Genomic DNA, 18,643 nt, shown 5'->3' with positions numbered 1-18,643 from the left:
TAACAACTCCAGTATTCTCTTGTGCTCCGCCTTCTCACGATAACGTTGTATTAGAAAAAAAAAATCTTTGCATGCCGTAGGTTATACAGGACTGGCGGGAAATTTGCATTAATACACCTTCATTCTACATGTTATGTGGTTTATTTTGATAGGTGAACTGTCTTTGTAGTGTTAAGAGAGGGAAAGTTATGGCCGTTTTTTTTTTTTTTTTTTACCTCCGCTGGGTGTGTTCTTAAACAGTAACATTAGAGAAAGACAGCCTTGCTACTATAAATCTCTATTTTTCTGCACTTAACAGGCGAATTTTGCCAAGATACTTTCAGAGATGATAGACAAAATGTTATAGAATGAATTTAATGAAAACCCAATTTTGACAAAAAATGACATTCAACCTATTTTTTGACTTTACTGAAAATGTTCCCACGTGACATCCGATGGGTTTTCCCAGATTGCATCACATTTATTTAATTTAATAACTGTATTTGCAGTATTGTAAGGGTAGGTTTAGGGTTGAAGGTAAGTGTAGATGTTAATAAAACACAATTTGATAAGTAGCAAATTTAATTTACTGTTATTTATCCTGAGATTTTGCATCACTTCTGGCCATAGCTGTATCCCTTCTAGACACAACCGACATACTTGGGGTGTGTTTAAGGTAACTATGTTCATATATGGTCTTTTCCTGTGTTGGAGTCTACTTGCAAGGCCAGTTTATGTACATGTGATACAAGTGATTCGAGTGATTCAAGCTCTCCATGATAGCTAATAAAACAAGTTGTTCTCCAGCATACAAAATCCTCCGTCTCTATAACGAACTACATTGGCCTTCTCTTTTTTTAAGAAGTACTGTTCATTAGGCCTCAGCTCCCCTAAAGCTCCGCCCTTTTTATATTCCGAGTTGTAGGCTCTCTTTGAGCCTCCTTGGAGCTGCCCTGGGTATAGAATGTAGTTAGGCCTCCTCTCATTTTGGAGAGTCAGCATATTGAGGCCTCCATTCTTGGAGGCATATTTGGGCAGTAGCTCTGAGCTGTAGGCTCTCCTTCCTGAGCCTCCTTGCAAGATATCCTGAGTGTGGGGCATTGTTAGGTCTCCTCTCGATTTAGAGAGTCGTCATACTGAGGCCTTCGCTCCTAGAGCTCAGCTAATGTTTGCTAAGTTGTTATGCTCTCTGTGAGCCTCCTTGGCTACTGCGAGCGTTGTCAGGCCTCCTCAGAGCTCCGCTAGGATAGCAAATGCGAGTGGCAGGCTCTCTGTGAGCCTCCTTGCAAGATATCCTGAGCATAGGGAGTTACTAGGTCTCCTCTCGGTTTAGAGAGTCATCATACTGAGGCCGTCACTCCTAGAGCTCGGCTAAGGCTTGCTAAGTTGTTAGGCTTTCTGTGAGCCTCCTAGGCTACTGCAAGCGTTGTAAGGTAGAGAGCTACCTTTGAGGCCTCCGCTCCCCGGAGCTCTGCTAGGATAGCAATTAGGGATGGGCCTTTTTCCATTTCAATCATCGATAGGTTTCAAAAACGAGTAATCGAGTACTCGGGGGGGCAGGGCGTGTGCTGGGGGCGGGGCATGGCCGTTATGGAAATAATGAAAATATCTGAAGACTGTTATGAAAATGAATGTTAAAAATAAAAATATGACATGAAAACTTGTCTATGAAAACATGCACACGTGATTTGAACACTGTTAGATTATGATGCAGCAATGTTATTAATAAAGAAGCGTCTAAAAGGAGTAGCTGCCTGAGGTGAAGAGTGGCTTCATGCCAATAAACTGAAGCCTGTTCTATGACACATCCTATGATATTAATCAGATAACTTAGATACATAACATAGATGTAACATTACAACTGGTATCTGCACAAAAGCATGCAAAGGCCAGAGAGCTTTAAGTTACGCGCTATAGCGAGAGTGAGAGAGAGAGAGAGAGCTCCTGCCGTGATGCGCTTTCATGACAGCACGATGAAACATGGGCAAGGACAGAATTTTCTATAGATTTCTATAAAGTTCTCATTATAATGCTATGTTTATGGCAGATTTGTGCTATATTTTCATCTACATTATTAAGTAATTCCATAAATCGCCTGCTCGTTTTCAAAGCCATACGAATTATCCTATGCCATTGAACAAATATGACGAAAAAAGCACTGCTGCATTATTATAAGTATTTTTATTTATGTATTTATTTATTTTTAAAAGAAATATCTAAAAGCAATATGACCATCTCAAATAACTCAGATATCGGGCATTGCATTTGAGCATAAAACTAAACACTGATATCCCAACGCATCCTATATTAGATTAATCAGATGTAGCTATTACAACTTTCATCTGCAAAAAGTTCGCGAATGCAAACGTAAGCTTGACCGAAAGTGTAACTCCGATTGCGCTTTAAAAAAACTAATTCACAATCTATTAGGCTACATTACTGTCACTATTGTAATTTTTTTTATTTATTCTAATATTTCAGCAATATTTAGGATTCAATTTGCACTTTCTGAACAACCAAAATGTTATTTTACCGTATGAAAATCACTGATGATTATTGCTTAATTAATTATGAATAGAATTTAAAAAGGATATTTTCAGCACAAGATAAAATCTTGGCGCTGCACAGCTTGCATTGAACTGTATTTTCATCTATCTTGTCAAAGTGAAGCCAGACATCATTACGTGACTTCAAGGCTCACGTCTTTTGACGCATGCTGTAACAAGCTAAACAATCAGAGCTCAGGGCACCGCCCAAAGTGCTGCTAACCAATCAGGAGGGAAAAAAAAACAAAAAAACATTTCGATCATCTTTAACCCTCTGGGGTCTGAGGATTTTCGGGGCCCTGGAGAAGTTTTGACATGCCCTGACATTTGTAAACTCTGTTCATAAACATATTAATGGAAAAAGTGTCATTACACTGTATTCAGCACAAACTAGGCTATCATAATATGTGAGGAACATGTATGTACATGTTTGTGTTTTTGAAGGAATAACGTTTATGCGTGGTTATTGAAAAAACAAAAAACTTAAGTCACTGAAATAAAGCCAAAAAATATATATTAAATCTGTGTTCACAAGACTTCTGGGTATTGGAGGTTGTAGACTAGAGTTTTTGCTTCAAAATGATGTAAAAATTATCCTGCATACTCGTTCATTTATAACAATATATTGATTTAGTTTTTGTAAGACACTTTTTGTCAAGAAACACAGTATGCGTGGAGGCGTGAATCATCATGAATAATGGGGTGATTTACACCTGAGAAGACAAAAGAATTGCATAAAGAACCTCTAATGAGCTGCATATTAATGAGGCCCTTCAGTCAGGTAGGCTGTGAAAAAACCCTCTGTGATCATGTCTCAAGCTCATCATGGTGTATATCAAACATACAGAAAAAAACAGCAATACTGTGAAATATTATTACAATTTAAAATAATGGTATTCTATTATATACTTTAAAATATCATGTATTTCTGTGATGCAAAGCGTCTGAACATTCATGTTACCTCTATGGCATTTCATATAGTCTTTTAGCTTAAAAGCATGCACATTTGGAGAAATATTGATGGATTCTCATATGTTTATGTCAATTTTCTATACAGAGGAGTAATATTTATTCAATATTTATTGTCATCACTGTGAGCGCTGGATACTGTGTTTTCAATTCATACTTGCAGCCGGAGGGCGCTCTGTACACCTTTAGTCCACAAATTACTCTTAAGAAGAACAGGACATTCAGGAACTAACGGCATGTCTTCCAGAGATCGCTAACCATGGCTTTAACATCCAGATAAACACTTTTCAAGACAATAAATGCACGATTGAGATGATGTATACATGTATTGCCTCAGAATTTGCGTCTGAACAGCGCTCGTTCCATGGGCGTGGCCGCATTAGCGGATAATGAGCTGAATCACGGGCGTCTGACGTGTCTCTTTTCATACAGATTACATAAACACAGAATATTTGTTTTCGATTTGACTTACACGATTTAAAACCTGACATTTCAACGTTTTTTTAGACATAAGTCTCATTTTTGTGTCATTAGTATTCACTAAGTTACAGTTCATTTTCTGAGAACTATCAGATTAAACTTCGTTCAGAGGGAGACGAGAGATCACGCATCATGTTAGTTTTCTTTATTTTGCAAAAAGCACATCATTTTGTTTTTACTCTGAGTGTACACAAATAAAAGAAGATATTCCACAAGTTTTAATGGTGTATAACTCTTAATTATATATGCAACATTGACGGAGTATTTTGAGTCTCTTTCACACTGGTAAGAAAAAAACCGAAGTGGTATCGCCGGCGTGACCGCCGACCCGAGGGAGTTAACATGATCGATTGTTGCTGTCACAGTCGAGTACTCGATCGCTGTTGCACATCCCTAATAGCAGTTGCGAGTTGTAGGCTCTTTGTGAGCCTCCTTGCAAGATATTCTGAGTGTGGGGTGTTGTTAGGTCTTCTCTCGATCTAGAGAGTCATCATGCTGTGGCCTCCGCTCCTAGAACTCGGCTAATGTTTGCTAAGTTGTTAGGCTCTCTGTGAGCCTCCTTGGCTACTGCTAGCGTTGATAGGCCTTCCTTTTGTTAGAGAGAGTTATTTTTATTGAAGCATCCGCTCTCTTGAGCTCCGCTAGGATAGCGATTGCGAGTGGTAGGCATCCTTGGAAGGAGCATAGGAAGTTGTTAGGTCTCCTCTCTGTTTAGAGAGTCATCATACTGAGGCATTTGCTCCTATAGCACAGCCAGGTGGTAGGGTAGTATGCTAGGTCGTTAGGCTCTCTTGGAGCCTCTATGGCTACTGACCTCAGTGCGAGTGTTGCTAGGCCTCCACTCATTATGAGAGTTGTTGCATTAAAGCATCCACTCTGCAGAGCTTCGTGGGCCAGTTAGACTGGGCTTAGCTCTTTCTGAGACTTTCTCTGTATTACCCTTGGGTTAGAGTGTTACCTAGGCCTTTTGTTTGAGGCCTCCACTCTTCAGAGCTGCCTGAACAGAAGTTCAGTGTTCAGTGAGCCTCCTTGGACGCTGGCCTGAATATGAACTTAGTTAGGCTTCCTCTCTTTAGAGTCATCCTGTTGAGTCAGTTCTTGAGAAGCTCTGGTCTATGATTGTTGCTGGTGCACCTTAGGGATGAGGACTCCTTTGAGTCCTTTGACTCAGTCAATAGGGCACTCATCTCTTCAGCATGGCAGTGTGGGTATTCCGTTCCCCATGGCGACCCCCTAGGAAACAAAAGGGAATGTCTCAGGTTACGCATGTAACCGTGGTTCCCTGAGAATAGGGAACGAGACTCTGCGTCCATTTGCCATGCTTCTGATTAACCCTCAAGGGTCTGAGGGTATTTTGGGGCCCTGGAGAAGTTTTGAACTTGGCTACCATAATATGTGAGCAATGTGTATGTACATGTTTGTATTTTTGAGAGAATAACATTTATGCATGGTTATTGAAGAAAAAAAAAGTAAGTTACTGAAATAAGGCCACAAAACAAATATTAAATATGTGTCCACAAGACTTTTGAGTATTGGATATTGAAGCCTAGAGTTTTTGCTTCAAAACTATATGAAAATCATCCTGCCTGCTCATTCACATAAAACAATACATTGATTTTTTTTGTAAGACACTTTCTGTTTAGAAAGACAATATGCATGGAGGCGTGAATAATCCTGAATTATGCTGTGATTCACACCTGAGGAGACAGTGACCCACATAATGAGCCGCATAATGAGCCTTTCAGTCAGGTATGTGAGAGGGAACTAAAAGAAAGAATCTGAGGACAAAGTAGTTTATTTTTTTAGTTTATTTAGAATATAGTTAACAATAAAAATGAGAGTCAAAGGCACATTTTGAGTACACAGTTATACCTGGAAATAAATCCTGTTCAAAGATATAAGTGAACATAACATACCTAGCATTTCCAATGTGTTTGGTGTTTCTATGCACTGGAGAAAAAAAATTCCTGCTTCCAGTCAGTGATCTCACTATCATATTCATGCAGCATTTGTCCAATGTGGGCCAATATCTGGTCACTATGATTCTCAAATCTGTGAGATAAAAGAAAAAAACATCTGTGAGCATGCTGATAACAGGATCATAAAAACTACTGATGTTAATATGATGTCCACTCTTAACACAATATATATATATATATATATATATATATATATATATATATATATATATATATATATATATATATACACACAAACCCGATTCCAAAAAAGTTGGGACACTGTACAAATTGTGAATAAAAAAGGAATGCAATAATTTACAAATATCATAAACTTATATTTTATTCACAATAGAATGTAGATAACATATCAAATGTTGAAAGTGAGACATTTTGAAATGTCATGCCAAATATTGGCTCATTTTGGATTTCATGAAAGCTACACATTCCAAAAAAGTTGGGACAGGTAGCAATAAGAGGCCGGAAAAGTTAAATGTACATATAAGGAACAGCTGGAGGACCAATTTGCAACTTATTAGGTCAATTGGCAACATGATTGGGTATAAAAAGAGCCTCTCAGAGTGGCAGTGTCTCTCAGAAGTCAAGATGGGCAGAGGATTCACCAATTCCCCCAATGCTGTGGCGAAAAATAGTGGAGCAATATCAGAAAGGAGTTTCTCAGAGAAAAATTGCAAAGAGTTTGAAGTTATCATCATCTACAGTGAATAATATAATCCAAAGATTCAGAGAATCTGGAACAATCTCTGTGCGTAAGGGTCAAGGCCGGAAAATCATACTGGATGCCCGTGATCTTCGGGCCCTTAGACGGCACTGCATCACATACAGGAATGCTACTGTAATGGAAATCACAACATGGGCTCAGGAATACTTCCAGAAAACACTGTTGGTGAACACAATCCACCGTGCCATTCGCCGTTGCCAGCTAAAACTCTATAGGTCAAAAAAGAAGCCATATCTAAACATGATCCAGAAGCGCAGGCGTTTTCTCTGGGCCAAGGCTCATTTAAAACGGACTGTGGCAAAGTGGAAAACTGTTCTGTGGTCAGACGAATCAAAATTTGAAGTTCTTTTTGGAAAACTGGGACGCCATGTCATCCGGACTAAAGAGGACAAGGACAACCCAAGTTGTTATCAGCGCTCAGTTCAGAAGCCTGCATCTCTGATGGTATGGGGTTGCATGAGTGCGTGTGGCATGGGCAGCTTACACATCTGGAAAGGCACCATCAATGCTGAAAGGTATATCCAAGTTCTAGAAAAACATATGCTCCCATCCAGACGTCGTCTCTTTCAGGGAAGACCTTGCATTTTCCAACATGACAATGCCAGACCACATACTGCATCAATTACAACATCATGGCTGCGTAGAAGAAGGATCCGGGTACTGAAATGGCCAGCCTGCAGTCCAGATCTTTCACCCATAGAAAACATTTGGCGCATCATAAAGAGGAAGATGCGACAAAGAAGACCTAAGACAGTTGAGCAACTAGAAGCCTGTATTAGACAAGAATGGGACAACATTCTTATTCCTAAACTTGAGCAACTTGTCTCCTCAGTCCCCAGACGTTTGCAGACTGTTATAAAAAGAAGAGGGGATGCCACACAGTGGTAAACATGGCCTTGTCCCAACTTTTTTGAGATGTGTTGATACCATGAAATTTAAAATCAACTTATTTTTCCCTTAAAATGATACATTTTCTCAGTTTAAACATTTGATATGTCATCTATGTTGTATTCTGAATAATATTGAAATTTGAAACTTCCACATCATTGCATTCCTTTTTTATTCACAATTTGTACAGTGTCCCAACTTTTTTGGAATCGGGTTTGTATGTATATATATATATATATATATATATATATACACACATATATATATATATATATATATATATATATATATATATATATTTATTATATTATATTATATATATTTTTTTTTTTTTTTTTTTTTTATCTTATGCATGCATGTATTATTGCATATCATGTGAATTTTGTATAGGCCTATTATATTTTAAATTATCTACAGTACCGGCCACAATATTGGACACATTACTATTTTTAATGTTTTTGAAAGAAGTTTCATGCTCATCAAGCCTGCATTTATTTGATCAAAAATACAGAAACAACAGCAATATTCTAAAATATTATCATTTAAAATAATGGTTTTCTATTATAATATACTTTAAAATATATTTTATTTCTGTGATGCAAAGCTGAATTTTCATCATTCATTGTGAACAAAAGCTTCAATGATGTTTCACTTTAAAGAGGCTATTTTACAGTAAACACTTTATAATCTGTCCAAAACAGTCCAAAGAAATCTTGTCTAAAAATTCATATTACGTCTATGACATTTTATGTATCGTATTTGTTATATTATAGAGAATATAAATGTTAATTTGCAATTTAATACATTGCTAACCCATTTTATTTCAGTATTTATTACATATTTCAGTCGATTTCACTCATCTCAGTATAGCAATATAGTTAGGGGAAAAGCCAATATGGCATGTTTACTAATGTAAGTTATGTGTAGTAAACGAAACCGCGCATCTGTTCCATTCATTCACTCAAAGACAAACAGAACATGCAGGATTCATATTTAAATGGATTTAAGAATACAGAACTTACCATTCATAATCCTCAGCTTGATCCTCAAAATGTAACTGAAACCAGTCACACTCTTCCTCTAAGGTAAATTCTTCCAGCATTATTCCTCACCACATGATGTTTTATTAACAAAGTTTGGGAGGAAAACATTCAAATGATCTAACTAATCATCACTCCAACAAGCAGTCAGCAATCAGCAATCAACATGTCTACCCAATCATGAGTGGAGACCTATATATACAGTATCTCACAAAAGTGAGTACACCCCTCACATTTCAGCAACTATTTTAGTATATTTTCTCAAGGGACAATACTATAGAAATGAAACTTGTATATATTTTAGAGTAGTCAATGTGCTGCTTGTATAGTAGTACAGATTTACTGTCTTCTGAAAATAACTCAACATACATCCATTATTGTCTAAATAGCTGGCAACAAAAGTGAGTACACCCTAAGTGATAACAGCTCTACGTCTTTTAACCATGCAAAGCCACATGTACTATTCATCATGTTCATGTTTTTGTCTACTTGATAGGACCATACAAATTTGCGTATCTTGTATAAGAGCAGTTAAAATTTGGTGCTTTGAGTACAATTCTCTCATACTGACCACTGGATGTTCAACATGGCACCTCATGGCAAAGAACTCTCTGAGGATTTGAGAATTAGAATTGTTACTCTCCACAAAGATGCCCTAGGTTATAAGAAGAAGCCTCTTCTGAAGCTGGCTCACAAGAAAGCCTGCAAACAGTTTGCTGAAGACAACCTGTCCAAGAGCATGAATTACTGGAACCATGTCCTGTGGTCTGATGAGACTAAGATAAACTTGTTTGGCTCAGACGGTGTCCAGCATGCGTGGCAACACCCTGGTGAGGAGTACCAAGAAAATTGTGTCTTGCCTACAGTCAAGCATGGTGGTGGTGGCATCATCGTCTGGGGCTGCATGAGTGCTGCTGGGACTAAGGGAACTGCGCTTCATTGAGGGAAACATGGATTCCAACATGTACTGTGACATTCTGAAGCAGAACATGATGCTATCCCTTCTGAAACTGGGCCAAACAGCAGTTTTCCAACATGATAACGACCCCAAACACACCGCCAAGATGACAACTGCCTTGCTGAGGAAGATGAAGGTGATGGAGTGGCCAAGTATGTCTCCACACCTAAACCTTATTTGAGCACCTGTGGGGCATCCTCAAGCGGAAGGTGGAGAAGCGCCATGTGTCTAACATCCACCAGCTCTGTGATGTCATTATGGAGGAGTGGAAGAGGATCCCAGCAACAACCTGTGCAGCTCTGGTGAATTCCATGCCCAGGAGGATTAAGGAAGTGCTAGATAACAGTGGTGCTCACACAAAATATTGACACTTTGGACACAGTTTTGACATGTTCAATTAGGATGTACTCACTTTTGTTGCCAGTTATTTAGACAATAATGGCTGTATGTTGAGTTATTTTTAGAGGACAGTAAATCTGTACTACTATACAAGCAGCACATTAACTACTCTAAAGTATATACAATTTTCATTTCTATAGTATTGTCGCTTGAGAAGATATACTAAAATGGTTGCTGAAATGTGAGGGGTGTACTCACTTTTGTGAGATACTGTATATATACGCAGTCGACTCACCTATGTTTCTCGACAGTTTTCAGCATCCCTCCACCACCTCGTCTCCTCACACTCGCCTGGTTACTTTCCTAACCAGAAATATGGGGGGAATACTCTGGGTTCGGACCAAATACCGAGCTCAGAGCCCTCTCCTCGGACAGAATGATGTATAGCTTTTATATTTATGTCCAAAATCGATGGAGTATGTTGAGTCTCTTTCGCACTGGTAAGAAAAAAACCGAGGTGGTATCGCTGGCGCGACCACCGACCTCAGGGAGTTATTGCACACATCTCCTTCAGACAAGAAGTGGATGATGTATTTCACCCTTTTATATTCGCGGTCATGCCAGTGCTGACGTCATAGGCTGCTGCCTGCCAGTGTCAAGTTCATTGTCGTGTTTAGACTCATGCTTCAGACACCAGTCATGCCAGAGGCATTCCCCATAGCGAACCCGAGGGGACACAGCGTCCTGTTCCCTGTTCACAGGGAACTATGGTTACATGTGTAACCATGCGACAAGACTGGAGCACTGAATTGCAGAGCTGGTGCAAACATATCCACATCACCATGATCAGATGCTTTCTTAACTACAGTAGCAAAGCACGCGATTGTGTGGGGCCCACGCATTCTCCCTACCGTTGGGGGAGCTGGAACCTGATCGCGATTACTACCGTGGGGGCAACTGCTGTTTTCTCGCCACTTGCATTTTTGTTGTGTTTATTTTACTATTGAGAGGAAAGCACAGCACAAATTTATCTAAGGCGAAGTCTGTCAGTCCAAATCCGATTTTTGTGCATATCCAATTGAAATCCGATCAGATTTAGCAGGTGTGAACAGCAGAAAATCCCATTAAATTTCGAGCTACATTCATATGTAGTTTAAAATCTTATTCAAATCATATTTTCTGGAAATGTTCAGTTTCAGTCTGACCGCTCTGATCAGATGTCGCGTGGTTTGTGACTTTCTTACGCCATGTAAAACGTAAACGTCAGATGTTGTTATAGGAAACATGCTGACAGTCAATGAAGAAACAAGGTTGTGTTGTTGCTAAGTGCAGGACAGGCAGAAAATGACAAAGATAACAGAGACGTGTTTTGAAACCAGCGGAGATGACAGCATTGAATAAAGCAGTGCATACCAGCCTCCCACATTTCTGACGCTGCCTCAGAAGATGCAGTAGTCCAGTACGGTGGTTACACATTTCCATGTTGTAAATAAGAGAGCATCTGTATTGCTAACCCCTCCACGTTGCGTTTTTGTTGTTGTTGTTTTTGTTTTTGGCATATGCCTACCAATGCAATTCCATTGCCATAGAAACCAATGCAGATATTCAGGATAACGAAAGAGTGGCATGGACACACAAATCGGATGGATCTGAACAGTTGCAATACACAATGTGGACGTCAATCATTTTAGATCAGATTCCAATTGGATACACAAATAATCGGATTTGGACTGACAGTGTGAACGTAGCCTAAATGTCGCTCTCAGCAGAGTGGACAGCATCGGGATGAGCTACAGTGTATCACTGCAAAGGTATTTCAAACTTTTTTTTACCCCTAAACAAAGAACGAAATAGAACTTTCCCATGAGTGAAAAATCCGGCTCCACATGTAAAGTAGGAGTGCGCTATTCTGATGATGAAATTTACATCACAAGCACTATGCATACAAACAGTATGCGTAAAAACAAAATACTTTAAGCAATAGTAATAGTTATGTTTGCCTAAATAATAAATAATAGCCTAAGTAATAAATTCTTACCTGCTGCCATATAATCTTACTCCTCACTTTTCTTTACTTACTGTTGTTGTTCGCTTTAACAATCTCCTAGCTGGTAAAAATGATCAATGTCTTCCTCAGCTGTGTTTTCGGTATCTCAGATGGTATCCAAAATTACTGATGAAAAACCTCCAAACAGTTCAGACAGGCTCAGATCAAAACTGTCTGCTCAACTAAATTATAAGTAACACAGCTTTTGGTGAACAAACTCTTACATCACACTGGCTGAATTATTAAAACATGGTGACTGACAAATGTCTCTTTGAACCTGCAGTCAGAGTGGGTTTGATGAATACATTACATACCTGAGCACATATATCAGTCTGCATCTCAATACCAGATCTCTAAAGTGATTTGTAGTTGTCTAATGTTAGCCTACCAAAACATGCAATATACCTTTTTTTTCTTTAAATGGCCAAAATGTCATTGTTGCTTAAAGTAGGATAAGGGGTCTTTCCTAAGAAACTATATATGAGGAAAAAAGCTTGCCCACTTTGTAGATCCCACATACTTTTTTCAGCATCCTATGAGATGGGATGCAGTAATTCTTATTTTGCATACTATTTAGTAGTGTACTATTTATGCAAATTGGGCCACGATGATAGTTTGAAGAAAGTATGACTGCCTAGCATCTTGTTTTGAACACAATGAACTGTGATAATGACTCAAAAGGTCAGAAAATTACATGCTATGAATTATTCAGCTATGCATTCATTTATATTTAATTGCAATAACAGCAATAAAAAATTGAGATGAAGGGCATTAAAGGTGGCATTCGTTTCACGGTGAAAAGATTGCTCTGTTTACGTGCACAAACACAATAAAAACAATATAATGCGAGGGTGAAGAAAATGATTCAGCGTGAGAAATTGATTGCACGCAGCTCTTGTTTTTTGTGCAGTGATTTCTGCATGCATGCGCTCAGAATGACTTACTGATCTGGCCTGCTGGACTGTAAGAATCAGCTGCGTGACTGTGTGAATCTGGAAAGAAACAAATGCGACAGTTGGCCCAGAGAGATGCATCACACGTTTCGAGATCACACACATTCTGTCTGTTTTAGGCTGTAAACCTCCTGAGATGCACAAACATATAACTCATTGAACTGAATATCTTACTTTGGTTTTTAATGTGAAGCATTATTTTCTTTCTCATAACACTGAGCTTTGGCATGAATGTAAGCAACTGCAATTACAACCACCTAGTTGTGACACTCATAGTGATTATAATATATATATAGCAGGGTTTAGATCATTTCAAGTTAATTTGCATCAAGCATTAACTATGTGACAAGCCACTATCACCAGTTTGCAGTTCAATGTCTGTAATTTGTATAAAAATGCTGCCCTCTGCTGTTGTATTATTGAGATTACAAGTAAAACAGGAATGGTATTTCTGTAGACACTAGTTTTGATCTCTATTTAGAGGGATAAGACAAGTAGCTAATATACCTCACATATAGGGTGTAACTGAATCCCAAATATAAGGTTGAATCTCAAAATAAATGAATTAAAAGAAGGTAAAATGCAAAATTACATTTTGCTTAAAGAAAATTAAGCTATTTTTGGACATAAAAGATGTTCTTCATTTTTGCTTTATTTTACTAAAATTTGAAAAAAAAAAAAACAATTAATGAATTATTAATAAATATAATATTATATATACAATTATGTAAATTGTTTAATTTGATGTTCTGACTTTGTTAATTACATTTTTTTACTGCAATAAAGTTTCAAAAATACTGTATTAAAGTAATGAGAATCACCACTGAGAATAATGTCTAGATGTATTGCTGTAATGAGAATTTGAAGTACCCGTGTGTCAATGTCAAAATAAATAAATAAATAAAAACCATGAAGAACTATGAATGCTTTTGTGAAATTTACCCATTAGGGCTTAATATTAAAGTCCCATGAATTAGTGAGCAGTCTGAATAATGAAATGTTTAAAGTTTTATAACTGAACAATTGCTTTCTTTATCTGCGGCTTTCTAAGTAATATAGCACTTTAATTTTACACTCTTCTATTAAGGCTAGGCTACTTGTGTAAACAGCCTTTGTCTTTGGCATAAGTTCAACAGATATTATTAGTTGTCTGATGTTCTTAAGAGTTTAAACGCTTCTCGTTGGTCATTAAACTACACTGTGGAATGAAGTCGATTTGCAATTGCCTACTGTGACAGATTTAAAGCATTCTAAGCTTTTAACAGTAAGAACTATTGATTTATTACTTAAAGCAACTAAAGATAAGTTTTATTGAGGGGTTTTAAGAGGTTCTGTAAATTACATACAAAATAAGTCCAGTTAACTATTTCCTAAACCAATAAGCCTGTTTAGTACAAGATTAGTCATTTAAATAAGGATTTAAAAGCCAACATTGTATAGTAGATTTTTATGTGTTGTTATGTTATACTGTAATTTTAATCTCTTTTGCACATATTAGGCAGGTGCTGGAACCCTATTGTATTTTTGTCTTATGCACTAAAACTATCTGGGTGTCAGAGATCGTAAGTCATCGTAAGACATACATGTACCAAACTTAGTGGGATGATCAGAAATCACAACCACTACTCAGGCACACAGAACCACATCCATTGGACACTAGGTGGTGCTATAATAAGAACAAAAGTTCTTGTTTCATCTGAATCCTTGCCTAAGGTCCATTCAAGATTAAGTCTCATTGCTATGATTATCTGCAAACTTAATCCACCATTCTAATTTGTTAGAAAAAACTACTTCTAAAAAAAAAAAAAAAAAAAACTACTTCTACTTCTTTAAACTTGCTTGTCCGTTCATCCAATTCACACAAAACTTAGTATGCATCATCCCTAGACCCTCACAACAAAAAGTTATCAAAAGAATTTTAATTTGTCAAAGATAGTTTGATAGATAATCTGGCAATGCCCATTTGCACAAATTGATCTATTTTTGTTGAATGCAATGTTCAAACTTAAAACTTGACACACATAGTCAACAGGACATTCTGTGTAAACATGCAGAATTTCATGAATTTCTGATGCTCTGGGTGCTTACAGCAATTTTTAAAATATCCATTTATTTACTGGGGATTAGAGAAGAAGGCTGTAATACCAATGTTAATAGCACAGGATAACAAATCATTTTAGGTATCGTAGTTTAAAATCCTTGTAAATGGTTTAAAAAATTGACTATAAAAAAAAAGAAAAGAAAAAGGAATCTGCAAACCAAACAAATTCAAAGTTCAACGTCCATTGAAAATTATTTTACTGAAGATTCACATAGAAAGTGACAACAAAATACCAAAGTGCACTATAAAAATGTGACTGTGCACAAAAAAAAAAAAAGAGAAAAGAAACAAAGAGCAAACGTTTCAGTCCATCAAGGACTATCTTCAGCTCTAAAAGCTTAAACATTGGTCAACAACATTTGTACTAATTGGAGGCACTAATTGGAGAATTCATCTGGTGAACCACCTAATTCATCTGGATAGTTCATTAACTATACAATAACTGATTAATTGACAATTACCACCCACAAAAGTGGAGTAGTCTTACAAACATGCTCAAATATCATAAAAAAAAAAAAAAATAGATTGACTAGACATAAAATGTATAGTTATTCTAATGTAAGTCTAATCAGTTTGCAAAGAAATCTGTGATCTCGAAATTACCTTTATTTTTTACATATCCTAATGATACTGAAAACATATTTGTAAGTTTTTTCCAGATATGATTGGATGTATTGCTGTCCAATTAAAATGAAGAGACAATATTATTAGTAATATTGTACATAGAATGATACATCTATACAGAGACATAAAAAGACTCGTATTTGAAAAAAGACATGGTCATTGTATAACTATATCGTTTACATGAGCCATTTGAGCTTTGACCCCGACAATCACCGCTTGTGGCTATATTATACTACTTGTATTTTGAGTTTAAGTATCCAATTGGTGGCTAATTGGCTGTGTGTCAGAGGAACCTATTTCTGAATACTAGATTAAAAAGTATTTTCACTACTGTTCAAAAGTTTGGTTTCAGTAAGATTTTTAAATGTTTTTGAAAGAAGTCTCTTCTGCTCACCAAGGCTGCTTTTATTTGATCAAAAATACAGTACAGCAACAATATTGTGAAATATTGCAATTTAAAATAACTTTTCTATGTGAATATATTGTAAATATATTCCTGTGATATATTGTAAAATGTACTCCTGTGATCAAAGCTGAATTTTCAGCATTATTACTCCAGTCTTCAGTGTCACATGATCCTTCTAAAATCATTCTATTATGCTGATTTGCTGCTCAAGAAACATTTCTGATTATTATTAATGTTGAAAACAGTTGTGCTGCTTCACATTTTTGTGAAAACCATGATACATGATACTTTGATGAATATAAAGTTCAAAAGAACAGCATTTATTTGAAATAGAAATCTTTTTTAACATTATAAATACCTTTACTGTCACTTTTGACCAATTTAATGCATCCTTGCTGAATAAATGATTAATTTCATTCCAAAAAAAAAAAAAAAAAAGTAACACTTTATTTTAGGCTTCAATTATCACTTTTTAAGTTGCCTATTAGCTTGCATATTACTAAGGATATTGGCTGTTTATTAGTACTTATAAAACACATATAAATGCCTTATTCTGCATGACCTTATTCTACATCCCTTAATCCTACCCAATACCTAAACTTAACAACTACCTTACTAACTATTAATAAGGAGTAATATTAATAGCTTATTGAGGCACAAATGTTGTAGTTAATAGTGAATATGTGTTCCCCGAAGTGTTACAAAAAAAATTCTTACCAACCCTAAACTTTTGAATGGTGGTGTAACATTGTGGTTATCAAAAGGACATTAAACAGGATGTGAACTAGCTTTCTGTCCTCTATTGCTGATGACCTTAAATATATTACTGATGAGGTGACAGTGCAAACGGTGACTGTTGAAAGGCCCCTTCACTGCAGCTACTGCGGAAAAATTCCAGAAAGAGCAGTCAACAAAGCTAACATTGTATCAGCGTGTGATATCTGTGGCTCTGTCGCTTACATAAATGGCCTTGTCCCTTACGCCCCCATTTACAGTTTTTTTTTAATGCTGTTTTGGAATCTATGCAACTTTTGTGTGAGTGTTTTTGTACTGTGATGTGTTGTGAACATGAGGAACTTGTCTAGCTGAAAAGACTCAAGGTCTGTAAAAAAACAAATCCTACCAAATTAACGGCAAAAGGTACAGCACACGCTCCTGCTGGTAAGCTGAGATGGGCCTCAGGACCACTGCTGCGCCTCCTTGCTGGGCAAACAACTGAGACGGACACTTTCAACTGTCAGCCATCCTAGGAATGCAGAGGGTCATGTAACACTACAGCTCTCAGGGATAGTGGCTTACTGCAGACCTGAAATAAGTGAGTATATTAGTATTAGCACCAGCTTTGTTCATCTCACTTTGGTTATCCTTCATTTGCTTGTGTTGTTTTCTTTGAAGACTGAATTGGACACCGATCTAATCAAGACCTGGAACATAATCTTGTTTCATGGTTCAAAGGTAGCTTGTTATATTATTGTCACAGTCTTTTAAAAAATTATATTCAACCGTACCTTGAAATGTTATATCAACATAAAGGAGAGTGGAGTGTCAGTTCACTCAAAAATGAAGATTCTGTCATCATTTACTCATTCTCATGATGTTTCAAACCTATATGGATGTATTTCTTCTGTGAAACATAAAATAAGATACTTTGAAGAATGTTTCAGCTGTTTTTGTCCAAGACAATGTAGTCCAAAACAACTTTGGACCCCACTGACTTTCAGCCAGAACATTATGAGAGTGAGTACATTTCATTTTGAGGGGTGATCTATCTCTGTAGTTTGTCTTGTAGAGCTGGGGTTTTCAAACAGGATGCATTAGGGAGTGCTAGGGGGTCTGTGGAAAAGCTTAACATTTTACTTGTCACAGCTGGGTTGTAGGAAAGGAAAGTTGAGGCAGGATCTAAATGCAGCAGTCAACTTTAAACAATAAATCAAAAAAGCAAACACTCAAGAGATCAAGATAATGTGCAGGATAAACACAACCACTATACACAGACGAGTATGGACTACTGAGAACACAAACCGAGGGCTGTAAATACACTGGTTAACTAAGGGAGAAAACATGAGACAGGTAAGGCAAATCAATCAAACAATGAATTACCATGGATACAAAAGAGAAAAATAGTAAACAGAGATATACTAACTAAAATCAAGAAAAAGAAAAAAAAAAAAACTAAACTAGACTGCTCATTACTTTACTCCGTTTTATAATATCAATGTTTCACATTATAAACTGGGACTTTTTATTCATAAAAACATATAGTTGCTTTTAAAATTTTAGGATGGAGGGTGCCTCGCACCAGGATGGTCATATACGCTGGTCTGTGCATGCATGGCATCTAAAAGATTGAAAATCCCTGGTCTAGAGAAGTAGAAATAAATTAGATGGGAAATTAGTTAAAACTAATATTCCTAATTACATTAACAAATGATATTAAGTAAGCATCTGTAACATAGGGCCATGACTCCTAAAAAAACGTTGTCCACTGACACAACTTGCCCTAATGTCATGTAAAGGGGGTTGAATAACTATATGTGCACGATTAAAACTACACTATGTATATTTGTATTTGATTTATTAAAAAAAAAAAAAAAAAATGTTAATAATGAGAGT

The 18,643-nt window shown here is 36.8% G+C and overlaps 1 protein-coding gene across 2 annotated transcripts in view; it reads left to right on the top strand.

Moving 5' to 3' along the window:
- Window positions 1-17,098: 17,098 nt before the first annotated feature.
- Window positions 17,099-18,643, top strand: part of LOC127520143 (A-kinase anchor protein 2) — a 117,419-nt gene continuing 115,874 nt past the window's right edge. The window contains exon 1 of one of the 2 annotated variants that reach the window (XM_051908020.1): window positions 17,099-17,345. The gene's annotated coding sequence lies outside the window, so the exon portion shown is untranslated. The remainder of the gene's footprint in view (window positions 17,346-18,643) is intronic. The other variant, XM_051908021.1, reaches the window with a different exon arrangement.

This window comes from Ctenopharyngodon idella, chromosome 10 (assembly GCF_019924925.1).
Source record: "Ctenopharyngodon idella isolate HZGC_01 chromosome 10, HZGC01, whole genome shotgun sequence".
NCBI classification, from domain to species: Eukaryota; Metazoa; Chordata; class Actinopteri; order Cypriniformes; family Xenocyprididae; genus Ctenopharyngodon; species Ctenopharyngodon idella.
The sequence above is the reverse complement of the archived record's forward strand: the minus strand, read 5'-3'. Positions and strand labels throughout refer to the sequence as shown.